The sequence below is a fragment of the Aythya ferina genome (genome assembly GCF_964211825.1).
Source record: "Aythya ferina genome assembly, chromosome: 11".
NCBI lineage: Eukaryota > Metazoa > Chordata > Aves > Anseriformes > Anatidae > Aythya > Aythya ferina.
The window spans coordinates 4,899,753-4,918,595 of NC_140307.1; the positions used below are offsets into that span (position 1 = coordinate 4,899,753).

General features: G+C 36.8%; 1 long non-coding RNA gene across 1 annotated transcript in view; it reads right to left on the bottom strand.

The window, feature by feature from the left end:
- Positions 1–18,843, bottom strand: part of LOC311442868 — a 102,560-nt gene that overhangs the window by 7,022 nt on the left and 76,695 nt on the right. The window contains exons 2-3 of the long non-coding RNA XR_014696924.1: positions 7,268–7,337; positions 742–802 (exon numbers count right to left, since the gene is read on the bottom strand). This is a non-coding gene — a long non-coding RNA (uncharacterized lncRNA). The remainder of the gene's footprint in view (positions 1–741; positions 803–7,267; positions 7,338–18,843) is intronic.

An 18,843-nucleotide genomic window follows, 5' to 3' on the forward strand; every position in this document is an offset into this window, starting at 1 on the left:
TACTGGTTTCAATGAATTTTGGCCTTGCAACTTTTAAGTGAAGCAGATAAAAACAGCAGCACAGATTACAGGCTTAATGTCTGAATTACTTTAGTAGCGTCAACTATGATAATGATAGTCCTGACACCAGTGTATCTTTTGCTACAGTTTCTTCTGTAGGCTGGTCGATCCTTTGCTTTTTTAAACCAAGAGGTCAGGAAGGTGAGCTGTACAGCTGGGCAGCAAGCAGCCTCATGTATCTGGGTCTCTGTCAATGCCCCAAAGGTGTATCTTAAATTACTTGTGTAATGGGAAGAGGAAGGCCGCCTGTGCTCCTGCACTCAAGGATTAGGCTTATGGTTACCAGCAGTCTGGATGGGACACAACCTGCTCTTTCTGCAAAACCTGTGCCACACTGGCAGGAGGTGAAACAAAACAATGCAGAGAAATTTATAGGATGGAGATGAACTATTCTGGCTTTCACATACATAATGACACCTTTGAAACCTCTGTATGTCTTTACCAGATATAATCAGAATTATCCTCTTAATGTTTCTTTCAACTGTTATGGAAAAGAAAAGGAACAATTAGACTTGAATTTCTGTCATGTTTTTCATTCCTTATTTATATGAGAGTTCTGATTCTACAATTTACCTCAGCATATTTGTATGTGTGTACGTCTAAGCACAAGGATAGGTTTGTCATAATCCTTTGTATGTTACCACACTGTTTGGTTGCACAGACCATGGTTGCATTGCCTACCTTACTCTCCAGGATTGAGTTTGTTGAGCCATACAGAGCCAGCCAGATCTCTCTGTTTCACCTGTAAGGAAAAAGCTTGAAAATGAACCACTCCTATGACGTGTCTGGATTTCCCTGGACAGTCTGCATTACTGCAAAGCAGAGCTGGGAGAGCCAAAAAAGAGTTTGAATGGTCTGGCAGTTTGAGCCTGATGGCAGTCTCAAGTAGCAGGCTGAGATGGCAATGGAGACAGCCTTGTGCGCATGTCAGTAGTTACAGCATTGAACTTTCACTGTGCTTCCCCCTTTTCATTGCCAAACTATTTTAACCGTCAGAAGTTCTAGTTAGCCTACAAGGAAATACTAAGTAACACACTGAATTGACTTTTCTCTGATGTTTAAATGTAAAATGAAAACTAGATCTTCCCCGTAAGTATTTTTGTGATGTAATTGTAAAGAATGACACATGATGAAATTGAAGTACTGCAATGAACTATAAATTCATTAAAAACTCATCAGTCTAATCCTTGATTATCTTAAGCAAGGTGGTATCCCTTGAATTGTTTTTTGGACACTTAAAGTATCCCAGTTAATTGAAGCTCAGTTATTAAAACTACTTTAATCTTTCCCCAGATAATCATGGTCCAGGTATGAAGAACAGCATGTTGCATTAACGTAGCAGTCCTTCACTATGCTGCTACACCAAAATCTACCATCATATTTCCTGACATGTGAAGTATATAAAAAATAAAGCGGTAGGAAAATTAACAGTTTACTCCAATACCTTTTCTTATAAATATTCTCTCTCTCTTTTCTTTTTTTGTAATTTTCTGTGGCCCAAAAAAATATTTCCAATTTACTGCTAAATTTCCAATGTCTCTTTTCAAACCTTCAGGTTCCATCAGTACCCAAGAAATACAACAATAATGCCAGAAGACGTTTACCATGAACCATGGCCTACCATTCACAAAATGACTTGAACGGGATCTCCTCTCAGACAGCAGTGCGCTCTGTTAATGATTCCATAAGATCTTTACATATTTCAAATGATATTCAGGAATATGCTTATGTTGTGTGTGTGTGTTGTGTTGTTTTTTTTTTTTTTTTTTTTTAAGATCTTATTTTCTAATCTGAACTCTTTTAACAAAGGTATTACGCTAAGTATAAAAGCTGTCCAATTTTTTTCCAACCTCTTGCTTCTCTCTAAACCACAGTCATTTTGTTAGACATTGAAAATGTCTTGATTTAGTTGTCTTGCTATTTTGGGCCTGTCCTGCCCCCTGCAGTGGTAATAAGGATGGGGCTTCCTGCTGGGTCCTGAAGAATACCATTTCACGGCCGCCACATAGCTGGCGGCTTTTATTTATGGAGCCAAGAAAATGAATGGGTATTAGTGTCCAAACATTTCAACATGCTCCTGTGGCCATGCACAAAAGGGACTGATTTGCAGCAAATTTCCACTTATTTTTCAAAAGTATTTACCTTGCAGAAGCTTGGCTGATCGCTATAATGGCATAGCAGAGGGGAAAAATGACCATTTCAGAACCCAATTTTTATATATGTTTCTGAACCTTAAAAGTGCTATACTTCTTGTGAATAAAGATAATACTCTTGGTTCCTAGGCTTTTATGGATATGTGGCTAATGCCAGCCCTTTTTTCATGTGTCTTTACAAGATGAAATAGGCATTACCTAAAAGCAAAAAGCTTACTCTGCAATGGGGATTGCACAGGTGAAGGTTCTTGCAAAAGATGTTACCGGTTCCAGTGCCAAAGTTTAGGTTCTTTTAAACACTGTGAATAGCGCTCAGCATGACACATCCAGGAGGTGTTTCCAACACCTGTACTTCTACCTACCTGCTGGGGGCAGTACAGTGTGTATTTTATACCTTTCCTAAACTACCCCAGAAAACTTGGGTAAGACTTTCAACTGTCATTCAGATGTGCAACTGCATGAAACCTACAACACAACACTGCATCAACAAAAATTGGTGAGATTCGCACGTGCCTTTTAAATAACTGAAAAATGAAAGGTTATTAAAAAATGGTTGCTAAAAGTTTTGTCCAGACTGTGCAAAGTTCAGGAATGCAATTCAAAGTCCTGTGCTTACGTCTTCTTAAATAGTTCCAGATGAGCTTTTGGGGCAGCAAACTTTAACTGCAGTCAGCATGTGGGTGCTAGTAGATGTAAGGGCTTATTTATATAAAACGAAGACTGTTCTGCAGGTGTTTGCAAGTACCAAATTTCAGATGCAATTCCATGTATACACACATACAGGTGGAGCTTGTATGCTTGAAGATTTCTACCATGATATTTATAAGAAAGCCACAACAAAAAAAAAAAGAAAACTGCATTACTTGTACTATAACATCATTTCTTGAAAGTTCCCAGCAGGTAAGATGTGAAGTCTAGATAATAGAATCACACCACATAGCTGCTGTACAAATTTATGCAGGTCACCAAATATTGCAGTCTGCAACCCTTGAGTGGAAGTTTCAAAAGAAACAATACAGGAAAAGAAGATTTGGCAATGCCAATATCCTTGCAACATTTTTCCCCTTTATGTTTGTGGTGTTTTTTTGTTTGTTTGTTGTTTTTTTTTCCTCATATGCAAGATATTATTCTATGCATAAACCACATCACTTCACTACTGTTTATGTCTGTCTCACCTTCACTTAAAAGGAAAACCATCACAAATTAGTTCAAAGTTGATTGCTTCCATGTTGGAATCTGTATCCGTTGCTTTTCTCCTGAAAAGTTATTTAGCAATTATAGCAACACTTCTGATTTAACTCCTGATCCTAAATTTTCCCTCATTTTTCCCTAAACTTGGTTTACATAAATGGCAAAACCAGACAGCCTGAGTATCTTACAGAGTAAATAGATAAGGATTTTTTTTCTATAAGGAAAAAAAAATGAAATGCACATGAAATGTACATCAGCACATCTGGAGCTGCCTCATAGTTACAGGAGTTGCTCCTTACTCCTTTCCTTCCTATTCAGATTCATTCTGCTCAGGCTCCATCTCCTAAATCTATTCTCATTCAGGCAATCCCAAAGAAACAGTATGCAACATGGGCAAATCCTCTGCAAAGAATGACTCTACCTCCTCCTGTTAACCTACCTTCAACTGCCAGTAACAGTTTCGCTATATATACAAAAAAAAAAAAAAAAAAAAAAAAGAGATGGAGGAATGAAGTGGCAGAATAGAGAGGAAGATAAATAATCTTGTCTGTGTCAACACCCTTCAAACTATGCAGGAGGCATAACAAGAGGAGACACATATATGAGGCATGCTCTTTCCTGATCTTGCTTCCTAGAGTTTTACAAGATTTGGCTCCTCTTCACATTGCATGGCAGAATACAGCATATACCAGGAAAGCTGTTGGACAAGAATAACAAAATGTGCAGCTCAAAGAATACCCGCAAGTCTCTAAGAAAGGGGCTGGCCCTTTTTGTCAACCTGTTTCTCTTACTGGGGATTGGATATAATAATGTTCATAAGAGAGCACTGTGAGGATCTGCTATGAATTCTGGACATGTTGAGTATTTTTAAGTTTCCACTCATTTCCTGGTCCCTCCTGCAGACATGTATGATACTTAATGAAAACCTTAGAACACCTTTAGAAACTACAAATTGCTTCACAGTTAATATAACATTTTAATTTTCAGAAGTAATCAAGGCCAATCAAACACCAGGCATAAGTGACCTTTTCTACAACAAACTGTAATTTTAAACATTTTAAAAATAAGAATATGCCATTCATCTCCCCAGCTCATAACAGTGCAATTAAGACTGTGAATTGGTGAATTAGTGCATTTTAATCTGGTTAAGAATAAACTGTCCTGAAAATTTTCACAGAAAGTAGAGTATATCAAAGCTTGTTCTTCCCAGTAAGACTTGATTTCATTCTGTTGTAATGAAGCAGGCAAACTTTAACAAAAATGAATACCTTGCACTCTCTTTTGTTCCCCTTTTTAATATATCTTGGTTTAGTCAATGACTGAGAAAGTCTATCAAACTCTCCTCAAGGTCCCTTTTTTAATCATTAGAAGTGAATCATCCTTAAACCCCCACTTACTAAAACAGTTTAATCTTGTCAGGTTAGAGAAAAAATAAATAAATAAATAAATAAATAAAAGAGAGAGAGAAAAAAAGGAGAGAGCTAGAAAAAGAAAGAAAATTTGCCTTTTTTTTTTTTTTTTTTCCTGGGGTTAAGAATTACTTTTGTCTAACAATGGCTTTGCATGTTATGGCATTAATTTTGCAATAAATTATAGTGCAGGTAGGTAGAATTACTCACATTGCTTGACCAAAGTGTCTGACCTAGCCAGACCTCTGATTGATGAATAGTTTTTCATTTTGTTCTTCTACTCCTATCAGACAAAATCGAAAAACTCTGTGAAAAAGATCCTATTTCATGTAATAGCATTTTGTTATATATCATTACCACTTAATTCTGTCACCAGTGCCATGTCTGTGTTAAGTAGGCCTTTCAACTTCATCCTTTCACACCTCAATGCGACATTCATCTTGGACAATCGATGTACCAAAACTCTTGGTCCCAAGAAGTGGAATAACTCAAAGACTGAAATGTAGTCACTTAGTCCATGCCCTCCAAGGGGAGCTCTTTTACAAAATCAAAAATTCAATTAGAGCATGATTAGAACTACTTTTGATCTAAGTTCCTTGCATATCAGTACCAACGTAGCATTTTCAATATACTCTTTAGGAAAGACTTAGCACAAGCCCAAGCAACTTTAGCTGTTCACCCAAGTAGCTATTGCCTACCGAAGCTCATGTGGCTGTTACTTCACTGCGATTGTTACCCAAAATACTCAGATTTAATCTAGCTCAGGTACATTTACCTGTGATATTACATCTCTTAATGGCTGTAAACAGTGTCATAAGCTTATTCACTGTTTAGACTTGCTCAGGACCTCTTTTCAGCATGGCTACTAGATTTCAGTGAAATTCATGGTAAAAGTATCAATTGTCTCTTTATCCTGTATCCTTGTATCTTGTATCTCTGTCTTCAGCCAGAAACGCTGCGGAACTTCAAGCTTGCTTGGTATCCAAACTGATTAAAATGAAATCTAAAATCAGCGTGGCCTGGAAGAAACTCTAGAGTAATATGAAGAAGTTCAAACTCAACCTATCCCCAGGGTGTCATGGCTTCTATCACAGTGCTCCAAACAGCAACATGGATAAGACAATTGTACACATCGCTGTGTATGGTTGGCTTGAAACTTTCAATTTCTACCCCATAATGCTTTGTGGTAAGATCACAAGACATACATGGTCTGTTTTACAAACTGGGCAATCATGAGAATGAAATTCTAATGCATGTAGGTCTCATGTTAAGGGCTTGCCACTGACCTATATGAAATTTTGCTCTTTCTATAGGCATTTCTAACAGCTGAATTTCACTCAAGATAGATGAAAGGCAAAATATTCAGTGAGCTGTCTTTGCTTTGCAGATGCAGTTTTGTTATTGCCAATCTTACTGATTGCAAGAGGAGAATGAGGCAGCAGCTAATCAACTAACAGCACACAGAGTTCTGGTAGCGGGAGTTTCAGTGGGTGGCAAAGCTGATCAAAAGTTGGAAAACAGGCTTGTGAAACTTTCAGTGTTCCATGGGAAGGGGCTCAAAACTTATCATTTTTTCCATCTTTGCCAACACTTCCATGACTTCTAATCAGAATTCCATAGTAAATGCAGAAATACTTATGTTCAGCAGAAAAATGTATTTTTTTGTACTGTAGTTTTGCACATGGATAGAACATAACACTTTCTTATGGATTTATGCTACTAGACCACACTATATCGCATGTTGTTCAGATTATCCTTGGTGGATGGCATACCCTCCCTCAGAGTTAATTCATCAAATTACCCCAGAGATCTCTCTCATTCTATTTTCCCTTCAAAATCAACTCCCTCAAGAAGTGAATTAACAAAACTATTTTCTTCAGAAGAAGCGGTTTGGTTCTTCTCCAAATCAGTCAGTTTGTGGAAGAAGAAAGGATCAATTCAAATGACCTTCAGGATTACAGGATTTGGGCCCTAATTTCCAAGTTTTTATTTTTACATTTCATACTACAACAGCATCTAACCATGTTTTGCACGTTTTTGCATTTCAACCAGGGACTATTATTATGGTGTCCTTGTCTTTGTCTCCCTCCTCACTGTTTTGATGCCAGTACGTTGGGTCATGTGCTGTTTGGATTGCAAGTTCTTTGAAGCATGAGCTTTAACTGGTTATTCTTCAATGATGCATTTAATAGAAACAGGAGGTAGCTAACAGGCAGAAACTAGTATCATGGATTAACATTTTTTTAAAAATCCTCTCAACAGAAGTAGCTACCATTAATTTTGAAGATTTTGTTTCTGATTTTATTCTAGTTATATTTATTTGATTGGCTGAATTTTCTTTTGTTGTTGGGTTTTTCTTTGTTTGTTTGTGTTCATTTTGTTGCTGCTGTTTTCACACCCGGTATCTGTCTAGAATCTTTAGTCTGAATTAAAGTTACATTGCAAGTGCCTTACCTCAGTCCCAGTGAATGTGTACCCAGAGACATTCCATTGGTTCCATTGGCATCAGTCCACATGTGCACAACTGTAAATGACATGAAAAAAATCTGGCCTGTGATATGAAAAAAGCTATTTATGCACTTTCACAAAGGACAAAAGTCTTATAACTTTGGGTCTACACAGAAATGAGACACAAATATGTTAGTGAAAAGCCCCAAGTTTTCTAAATGTAGATGAGCACAGATTAAGAAAGCAGTAATTAATTTCCTTTGACCTCAAGCTGAAATTCCTTTCTAAAGCTGTCATAAAGAGAAAGAGGCCAGAGAGAAGAAGTGAAACTGTGTAACAATGCAATTAAACCCTTGTAATGAGGTCAGCCATTGGACTTGTTGCAACTGATATCATTATAGCAATGAGGAGGCATTATACGATGGCCTGATTTTTTTTACAGGATTCATTTTTTCTTTAACTCTTTACCGGTCAGATATGTATTCTATAGCATTATAAAATAATTGCTGCTAGACACCAGAAGAGTAGGCACACACTTTTTTGTCTTACTGATGTTACTTCATAAGTTCTGATAATGAATACACATGAGAAAACTCAGCAACAGTAGCATACAGAACAACTTCACTACAGACAACCCCTCACTCAGATTCAACGTCATAACAGTGGGTAAAACTTACTCTCAAAAAGCAACTTCACACCCTCCAAAAATGGGAGCAGGTAACTTTCAGCATTAAACCAACATAATTTAAAAAAAAAAAAAAAAAAAAAAAAAAAAAGTGGTAAGCAGGACATCAAGTACCGAACTTTCTGTGCTGCAACAAACCATCTACTTCTGTTTGTACAAAATATTGGCAGACTTGTATGTTGGCTGCTGCAGCAGTCCTTCTTTGTCCTCTCTATTCCTGCCTAGCTGCAAGTTCAGGTGTATTTCAACAGGTGCTGCTTGTTAAAAACAAAATCCACTGTCAAGTGGGGATAGGCAATACTTGACTCATGTGGGAGTTGTGGTACTCAAGGAAAACACGAGCAGACCTGTAGGACAAACCTGAACCAGAAAGAATTCTAAGGAGTCCCGGTCTCACTTGAAACTTGTTTATCCATTGAGTGTTGGGAAAAGAATTTGCTCCACTGGAATAGTAAACATTGGTTTCATGTGGTCTACAAGCATCATAAATTTTGATTTTCTGGCTAGGCATTAAAAAGAAACAAACAGTTGTGAAATGCAGATTTGGGGCTAGATTCAAGGAGACTTAGGTGGAGCATATTTTACATAAAGCTTTCATTAAATAAACAAAAGGGTTTTGAAGCATAAGCTTAGGACATTTTCCTTTTCTGGCAGGAGGGTCCTAAGTATATTGCCTGCAGATGACAACTACCTCTGTTATTACTTCTCTGACTCACTTGGATCCCCTGCAATTGAACTCACATTACCCATTTCCTCAGCAACTATTCAGCAGAGTGGTAAATGGGAAATTGCAGTTCTTCCTTCAACATGCTTTATAGGAGTGATTCCTTCTCAGTGCTGCTAAGACAGGGTTTGGGTATTCAGGTTCAAGGTTATGAATCCAGAGTGGCTGGAGAAATTGCATCTTCTCAGGACATTTCAGTCATACCCTTTTCTCTATTTCCATATTTATTAGTTTAGGTGTCTCCTTGCTCAGTATGCTGGTTCCTAGCTTGAAAGGTCTTGCAATAGCATAGGGAATATGCATACTGAACGCAGGGATGCATATTCAACTACAGAAATGAGGGGACCTAAAACTTGCATCATGCAGCAAGTAAATCCATTCATTTATCTCAGACCTACTTATTTCAATCCACATACCAAAACAAAAAAAAGCTTTACAGAATCAGTCCAAATTTTAACCCAGCACTCTGCCCTTTCCCCACAAAGGTTTTATGGGTTTAACAACCTACATATTCTGCTGAAGGAAAGTGCCTACATCAGAAGTGGGTGCTGCTTTAGCCTGTTGAAGAACTGCAAGTCACTGGATAGAATTAAATAGACTTATATGTAATAAGGGCTAATAAAGAATAAAGAAAAGAAGATAGTCCACTATAGTTTCGGCTCTAGCCATTTGCACGGTTCAGAGAGAAAAAGTTAATGGAGAACCATATTAGATTGTTGGGGCCTTAATTAGTCATACCATATTTAAACCCTGAAAAAACATTTGGAGTATGCCTCAAAATAAATAAATTGTGGCATTTATACAATGACATGGAGGGTAGATGATTGTTGGATGAAGAATACATTCACTGACTTTAACGTGGCAAGGAGATTTCAGGCTTTAGCTGCCTCTTTCTTGAGACTTCAGTTCTGGTCCCAGAAAATATCAATGTGTGTGTGAAAGCATAAATAAAAATTTCAAACTGACGTCAAGTATTTCTAATTCTTCCCTCCACATTGCTTGGCTTAAACAAGCTTGATACAGAAGTTTCAAGCACCTTTACTTTTTCTGAATAAGTTCACCATCCTGTGTGCATATCCTGCCCTCAAAAGAATTATTAGAATGTCTTACTATTTGGAAATACAGAAAAGACCAAATTGTCTTGCACTTAGAGGACTGATTTACCACTTCACATCCTTCTCCTTTTACTTGTGCACTGAGTGATCATGTACAATTTACTTATGTTCCTCAGTTTCCCCTCAGCTAGCATAATACTCACTGACCTCTGCAGAAAGCTGCAAGCTTTCTGTTAACCTCTGTATTAAGTGCAAAGCCATAGTATTATTAAAGATATTTTAAACAGAGACAGCTGAGTGATGTCCTATAAATTGTCATTTCTCCCCAAATGGTCCACAATATAATATTTCCTCCAGAAATGCATTTATTATTTAACACTTTTCCGTGAAAGGTTTCTTTTACATTGCAAATGCCCAGAGTTCTTTCATAGGTCTTAGACTATTGACCCTTTACCTTAAAACATGCTATTAATGCTTAACACTGTTATTAGTATTCAGGGAAGTAATGATTGGTACTAAAATGGAAATGTGCAGTAAAAACACCTTCTATTTTGTAAAATAATTATGTAGCCTAATAATTATTTCATATGATTCCTTTTGATTGATAGGGAAAGGGCACCAAGAAGTTTGGAATCATGATTCTTTAAGGTCTACATTCAAATCGCAGCCACCAACACCATTGTCTCCGACAGTTCCATTTTATAAGAATTGCAGCAGGGTGATCCCTGATTCAGTTTGGATGAGGGTTACACATCAGATAAGATATCCTTTAGCTAATTACCTTTTTTTTTTCTTTTTTTTTTTTTTTCTTTTTTTGAATGGCAAGAAATTATAATTCTATAAAGGGCAATACAGCATTCTTGCAATTTCCCAGTAAGTCACTGGTACCCTGGAGGTCAAATTTAGTTCAAGTCTGCAGTGAAATGAGACTGCCTCCTTCCACTCTTCTGTCATCCCACCTGACCCTAACCTGGTAAAAGCATCCCTAGTGGTGCCAAAAAGGCCTTTCCATTTTCTGTGTACTAGCTACACTGGTCTTTCACATTTAAGGCTGCCAGATAAATGTCAAATCACAATGTTCTTATGATGTTTAATGGGAACCAGGCTGAGAGTGCTTGAACTTGCTTCACTTCAGAGAAGTTTTTGTCACTTTGGCTTAGATGGAAAAACAAGTCTTAGATCAATAATGTACATAAATGAAATAAATTCACCAGAGCTGGGTTTTCTTAGCTGATTTGCTGCTTGCTGAAAAAATGGAAAGCCTTTCTAGCTGCATGTGTGTGTGTTCAATACAGAAATAGCCACAAGATTATTGTTCAATGTTTTACAAAGATGGCTAGTTTTAGCTCCATTATTTTCCTGAGTGCATAATATTAGAAACTTTTATAATGGTTTCCATCACAGATTTTCAGGCTCTGACACAGCTATTGCTGTGTGTCTCTCTGTGCATAGAACTATTCTAAACTATTTTTGCTGGCCCTGTTTTGTTGCCAGTTTTTCCTTCAAACAATGTATTGAAGTTGAAAGTGATAAATCTAAGCAAGGTTTATGTCTTGATAGATACTACAACAATGGATTGCAAATGAAAGGAAAATCACAGCTGCAAATAAGTAGCGTACATGTACACACACAAATCAGTTGTTTATAAACATTTTAAAATAATTGTTAACATGAATTTGGAAAAAGCACTGAAGTCTTTCCCATTATAGTGTTGATGGAAACAAGGCTGCTGACCTCTTCTCTCCACCTTTACCAGCAGATTTGTAAGCAGGGAGAGAAAGAAGCCAACACCCACCACCACTAAGAACTCTGCTCTATCATTCAGTTAACCTGTGAGTTGTTCAGATATTAAAGTGATAACTGCCACAATAAAAACTCAAGGCCTATATAAGAGTTGTGGAAAGAAAGAAAAGAGATGTTTCTGCCAATCCCACCTTAGCTACTCAGCTATGAATGCTCTGGGTGGAGCGCAACTACTGTCCCAGATCCCTACTTCTGTTCCTACATGACTACTGAAAGACATCAACAGTGCCAATAAAAGCACTAAAATACCAGCAGGATCAGCAGTAGGAGCAACAGCTGGCCAGATAGAAGAAAGGAAATAAAATGTACCATCTGAGGGTAATCAAGGGATTAGTTACGACTCATGAGTCACAACTCCTTTCTGGACAGACTCCTGCTTTGATCTAGCTACATATGGCCCTTTGCTCTGGTTCTGTGCGAGAAAGAGCAAAAAGAGAAACACAGGAAGTAAGCGTTAAATGGAAGCAGTAGGTGTGAGAAATTCAGAGCTATTTATACATTAACTACTTTGGAACAATTACTTGGATTCAGAATTACATATTTTACTACATAATTAAAATTCAGGTATTTACTTTTGTAGAAGAAGTTACAAAATTAATAAAGAAGAATGTCAGTCATTTACCTAAGACATTATCAGTGATGCTAGCAAGACAGACAGGAGATGGGTAAAGGAAATTTCAAAGGTTTTATGAATATTTCATCACATTTCTCTTAATAACATTGCAGTACATGATGACAAATGGAAAGAGCTCCCATATTTCAAAGCTGAATTTGTCTGTAGAGCTTCTATTAGCTCTAGTCATCTTGGTTTTAAAGCTATTGGGGAAAAAATGTTTGTTAGCTATCAGATATTCCTTTCAGACCATGGGTGAGTAAACTCCAGGAATACTATCCAATGAGTAGAGCTCTCTAAAGTTCAATTAGAAAAGTATTTTTGAGATCTCAAATCATTTCCATCTCTCTTCTCAGAATCCTCTTGATTTATTTATTTTTTAAGTGATTTTACTCTTTTTCAGGGTTCTTGTACATCTAAGAATTTCATTTATCCTCTTATATTGTCTAATGTTCAATTATGATTAACAAAACAGTTTTTTTCAGAGGTTCACCTTTCTCAAGTTTATAAATGTAATTTACATTCTTTCTCTAGATTCATGATTCTGCATTTACATTTAGCTGTGATAATACAGCATATTATCTATAAAACTACATAACTAACACAGTCTTATTTTTATTTACAATTTGACACCTGCAAATTGTATTTGCAGTTTTATATTTTCTCCAAAATATTTCAGAGAAAAGAATAACTATGAACTACTTGCAGATCTGTGTCAAACCATATTAAAAATACTTATGAATGATGATTTCTCATTTACAAGCAGATTTGGAGACCAACTAATCATTTTTAAATCTCCTCATTAGGGGCTACAATGATTTTGTATTACACTAATTTTTATAAAGAAAGCCATGTAGCATCAAGCAAGTCAAAAATTTACATTCTTTCAGAGCAATTACTTTCATCTGTTGGAGTTAATATCAATTCTGAAATGTTTAATGACATTATAAATCTGCCCTGACAGTATTATGTTTTCAACTGGACCTGAAACAAGTTCACAAATATGTAGGAATCCTTTCAGTTCTATCACACATATTATAACTCCTCCTACAGATTATGCAATGATGCAAATGTGGTTTCCAATAATAATATAGGCATGTTGTTTCATATATGCCGAATATAGAGAGCCTATAAATAGAGGGTATATATTTAGCTTCTACTTCCATCACCCAGTGAATGTAATGCCAGAGGGAATAATTAAGGGGCAAGACTGGTTGACCTAGACATTGGTTGACCTGCCCGACAGGCTTTCAGACTGAATTCTCTGGTCTGCTAAAGAAGAAAGACTCACAAAGTGTCTTTAAAGCAGCCATGGAAGACAAGAAGAGGGTTCCCTAGTGACTCTGTGATGATGTAAGTCTGTCAGAGATGGCTCAGCTATTTGCCATCACAAGGCATTTCCTGCCCACAGCATAAGAGGACAGTCATAAAGTCATATATGGAAGGCAGAAAGGGAACTAAATGTAGTGACCTTACTACCTTTGGTCTTTCAACAGCAAAAGTAGACTTTCCCTTTGTAACCAGAACCATGTGAATCTGAATCTTTAGACCCTTGTGGTTTCTCGCTTTGTTCTGTGGCTTTGACATACCAAGAAAATGTGGCTTGATGGCCTTATTATCCAAGCAATAAACCTATCATAGGCAACAATCTGTCAGTCTTCTATTAAATTTAATTTATGTATCGATGACCTATTTTCAAAATGGTCATCTGTCACAATCCAGCCCAAACAAGATGTTTGTCACCCGTAAATTTGTTTGGTCTATCTGACCCATTTGTTCCTAAGTCCTTCTATTGAATCTGTCCCAGAAATACTGCACAGAGGTGGTATTGGGGTTTGACCATAAGGCTCTGCATGGAGATGCTATTCAATTCACACAGGCTACTGAGAAGTCATCAGATACTAAAAACTTCACTTTGCTGATTGATACACTCTGAATGGAATCTCCAAATCTACTGCAGAGATGAAAGTCCCTGTGTCAATTCATTAGTCACCTTCTCTTTATCATTAGGAAATGTAAAACAGTAAGTTTTCAGGAAAGATATTCATTACTAGACCCCAGCTGGAGCCTTTTAAGATCAGGGATTAAAAAGCACATAAACTCACTGTTTCCAATTAGGCGCAAATGCCTCTCTTCTCCTCTCTTCCTCAGCAATCATATGACTTGCTATGGATGTGGCTAAAATGACACATTTTGGCAAACTACTTCACCACTTTTTTTTTTTTTTTTTTTTTGACAAGATAGCTGATAGATTCATCTAATTAATCTCTGTATCTCTGTCATGAGCTAATACCAGTTATCACATTCCCACAAAAACACTTCTGCAGTACCCCTATTTCCAGAGCATTTTTTACCCCAAACTATGGTGTAACCCTTTCCTGTGCTCCCTGGAAATTCCCAGCTCGGAGACTGAGTGTAGGACATGGAGTAGAAGGCATTTGGATAATAAATAAATAAATAAATAAAAAACACAGGCCCAGTTGCAATGCAATTAGAAGTCAGAAGGTTTCCAAGATTTCTGTGGCAAACAATCTCCAAAAGATGTGTAAGACAATACATCGAATCTCAGGCATGAATAGTAAGAGATCTTTTTCCTACCACTTTCCTCACCAGATTTCCATGACTACTCTTACTGTATCTTAAGTGTTTGGGTTCTTTTCCCTGTTCAAAGGTATGTGACTTATTTACATACAGTCAAATGTTCTTTAGAGAAGGTCACCATATTCCAAAAGCACAGTTTTTAAGGCTGCTTAGCAACCTCTCTTAAGCAAATTGTCTGCCAAATTCTGCCTTACAACTAAAGCTGAATTCCAATGGATACTCACTCATGATCCCAGTAAACTCAATAAGACTTCTGCAATTGATCATCAAGTTTTCAGTCCATTGTACATTGCAATTCTTTTTTTTCCTGTAGCTTTTTTCAAGCCTGTTTTCAAATGGATGAGTTTCAAAAGAAAATGTTAATGCTTTTCTTTCCCGAATGTCTGATCAGACTGACTGAAAAGAAGGAATTGGTGTACAATTTTGTTCCTGTTAATTTTGTTAATAGTCTTGTGCTGCAACTTGTCTAGATGCTTTGTGACTATTGCTGGTCTTTTCTCTCTCTCTCTCTTTTTTTTTTTTTTTTTTTTTTTTTCTTCTCACAGACATTCTCTTGCCAAGGATATCATTATGACATTCTGTAGTAACAAACATTCTTCTGTTCAAATTTATATCAATTAGTTTGGGACAGTAATTCAATCGGACGACCCACTGGATTTTTGAAAGACTTACAACGATGTCAAAGTGGCGACCTTTTTCCTCTACTCTCAGCCAAAAGCCATTTTTTAACAAGGAGCTCTTGAAAAGAAATGCCACTTTGATAATTAGTTATTGATCACGGACAATGTGGCGACGAATACCATCGGATTAGCCAGACGCCAGTGGGTCGCGACATGATAAGGGTTTCCTTATCGCAATAATCTATGAGAAGAAATATAGAATAAAGGTCATTAAGGCTTGTCTTCTGGGAGCAAAACCCAGATAACTTAACTTCCTCATAAAAATAAAAATACCAAAGCATTCTGGATGCCCTTAGTTTTGTAATGGACCTGTTAAAATAACTTCTGGCTAAATAAAAATTTGGAAGTTCCACTGTTAGGCAACTAAACTAAAAATAATTTTGATGAATTAACCCTTCTTTGGCCAGCAGTTCTCCCTCACTAAAACAACATTATCTTTCCAACCCTAAAATGTCCATTAGAAGGAATTTTGGATCATAAAACACCATAACAATTATAGACTTAAAAAAAAATGGACCTTTTTTTGTCTAATTTAGGAAGCGTTTCAAGACCTCTCTGAAATTGCTTCATATAAGTTATTTAATGGAGAAAAAATGGCCAAGAACAATTTTATTGTACTTAAAGGAACAGAAAAGAGGAACAAATCCATTAGTTTTAGAGTTTCCTTCTAGAATATTAATGAAACATACCTTTACTTTGCAGGAATACACAGCTACCTATACTGTAATTTTGGCTGCCTTGAGAGACTATTAGGTAAGTACTGAAGTAACACAACTATTTTTGAGGTGTGGAAGATAATGTTAGAGTCCAATTGTAATTCAGTTCTTGTAACACCATAGGTAACAGCCATACACAAATGGACTATTTTACATTAACAAATAGATTATTCATAGATCATCACTTCAAATTCAGCACAGGGCTCTATTAGGTAATAGAGTTACCTGGAAGAGTTATTTCAGTGTACCATCGAGGTAGAGAAAAGCCATTATGGTTAGAGAAATAGAAGTCCAGAATAACTGACTGACTGAATCTCATGTAGGATATCAGAAGTCTGAAAATCTGAAAACCAAACCTGAATTACTTTGTTTTTCATCAGTCAGAATGGTTTTCTTATAAACTGATGACTAATGGTACTTAAAGCAGTGTGAGTAATTTCATGTTAGTCAACATACCTTAAATTAAGTTAATTTATATCCACTCACAATTGCTTTATTCCTGCATACTTCAGTACAGTATTAAGTATCCAGACTTAAAAGTTCTTTCACTTTGGTTTGTAGACATTCATGGGGCAGCATGACACCATTTTATGGATAATAACAATCCACTTATTCCAGGGAAAAATAACCTTGCTTTATTGGACAGATGAACCTGTCAAAAACACAATATTAATTTTTTCTTATATTCAATATTATTTTGTAAAGTTAATTATTAATTCAGCATCATTTTATTATTTTTATTAAATTACTGAATTACTATTATCTTAATTTATGACAAATTAGCTTTTTGAAGAGCTTCCACAGATTCATTTTTATACCATACTCTGTATGAAAACATTATAAAAATGTATTTAAAGTAACAATTACAATGGTTACTCATTAGCTTCATTAGGTAACGTTTGAACTTCCTCAATCTGAAGGTTACTTCATTTTATTGCTATGACTGCATGAAATACAGTCTTAAGGAGGAAACTACAACTTCATTGAAGCTGAGGGGACTTTGTGGCCATCAAGAAGGTAAATGACACAAAAGTTTTTCTGTGAGTAAGGATAATTCTACAATGTGGATGGCTCTTTATCTTTTTCTGCTGCTATTTTGCCATTTGGACTTCAGAGACATAATTCACTTTTAGGTGTTTTTCTGCCTGTCTATTGTGAGCTATTATTTTATGGTTGAGATTAATAGCATTAGAAGAATAATTGCAACACTGTTCTGAGCTGCTAAGAGAGAAATCTGAAGCATTCCAGTTGACAGCATACGCATGGTTTCTGGCTTCCCATTTCTCCTTTAGTAACTACAAAATACCTGTTATCACCTCCTTCAGGTAGCCAATAGTGCTCCTTATTCACTATATAGATGAACACATTCATCCTCCTATTTAACCACTACAACTCGTGCCTGAAAGCTTATACTTCATACTGTAAGAAAGATCCATAGCAAACAGACACACATACAGAAACTCTTTTTGTGAGCCCAAGATGCAGAGGCCAGACTATTTAGTGCGGTGTCCCTACCTAGTACACGATTCAGTTCATCTAATCTAGTCTTCTCTGCTTTTTAATTACTGAACCCTGAATATTCTAGAAACCTATCACTTTCCTTATGTACAGACAGGCCATACAGGGACAGTGGAGCTGACTTCTTGTATGGGGAAAGATCACATATGCAGTGAGGCATCTGTCCTTCCTGACCTCTGGCTGTACTCTCCAGAAATCTTCTGAACAGAACATTGGTATTAATACAGATGTGATCATCTTTAAAGTAAAACATAAGATGTATCTCTAGCTGAGCTAACATCTTGCAATCCTGCCTCAGTGCATCACAAGGCAATAGCAAGAACACTGTCCATCAGACCGGGTGTTTGCGTAGATACCATGGTGATGGGCGTGTGATAAGATATGGTTTATTTTTACAACAAGGCAATAACTCTTACTTACATATTTTCCCCAGGGTGTTCTGAGGACTAATCAGTTAGTGTTTGCTCAAATCTGTAAAAGGCCATATAAGTGCTAAGTATTATTATTATTACCTTATTATGATATTGACTTTACCACATTGAACTGCAGTACTTTCCTCTACTTAGGTGTAATATCACCATGAAGTGTTTATATTCCCATAATGTAAATGTTTCCTTTTGAAGGTGAGTTGAACAGCTTATTGTTACATGTGACCCACAATATAATTTATTTACATGAGCCAGGAGACTCTAAAAATATATTCTAGGGACCTTTCCAGTTAGACTCACACTATTACATTCCCAGTTTGTCCTGAACAGTGTTTGTTGACATGCATTTCCGAAAACCTGTTTGGCCAATCCATACAGCCCTCTAGGGCCCTGTGTTTTGCTGCACCAGTAGGCATGCTGTCATTCCTTTAGCACTGAAATATAGCTGACTGTAAAAGCCAGGCAGCTATTCTGCTGCTGAATTCACCTGATTCGGAAGTGTCTAGCCTGTTCCTGGGAGCAAAGACTTAACTACTGTACAAAGTCCAACCTGCAGTCCTGTGCACTGATCAGCACTTAAACCAACCCACCCGCCCCACTCCCCTCTCCCCCCCCCCCCAAAAAAAAAACAAAAAACAAAAAACAAAACACAGAGCCACCTGATCTGTCAAGTTTGCTCTTAGTATCCATATCCCAAGCTGACAGATATTTACTCTCCTTCCCCCCTCCCCCCAGCCCTTACATCTGGATCAACGGGGA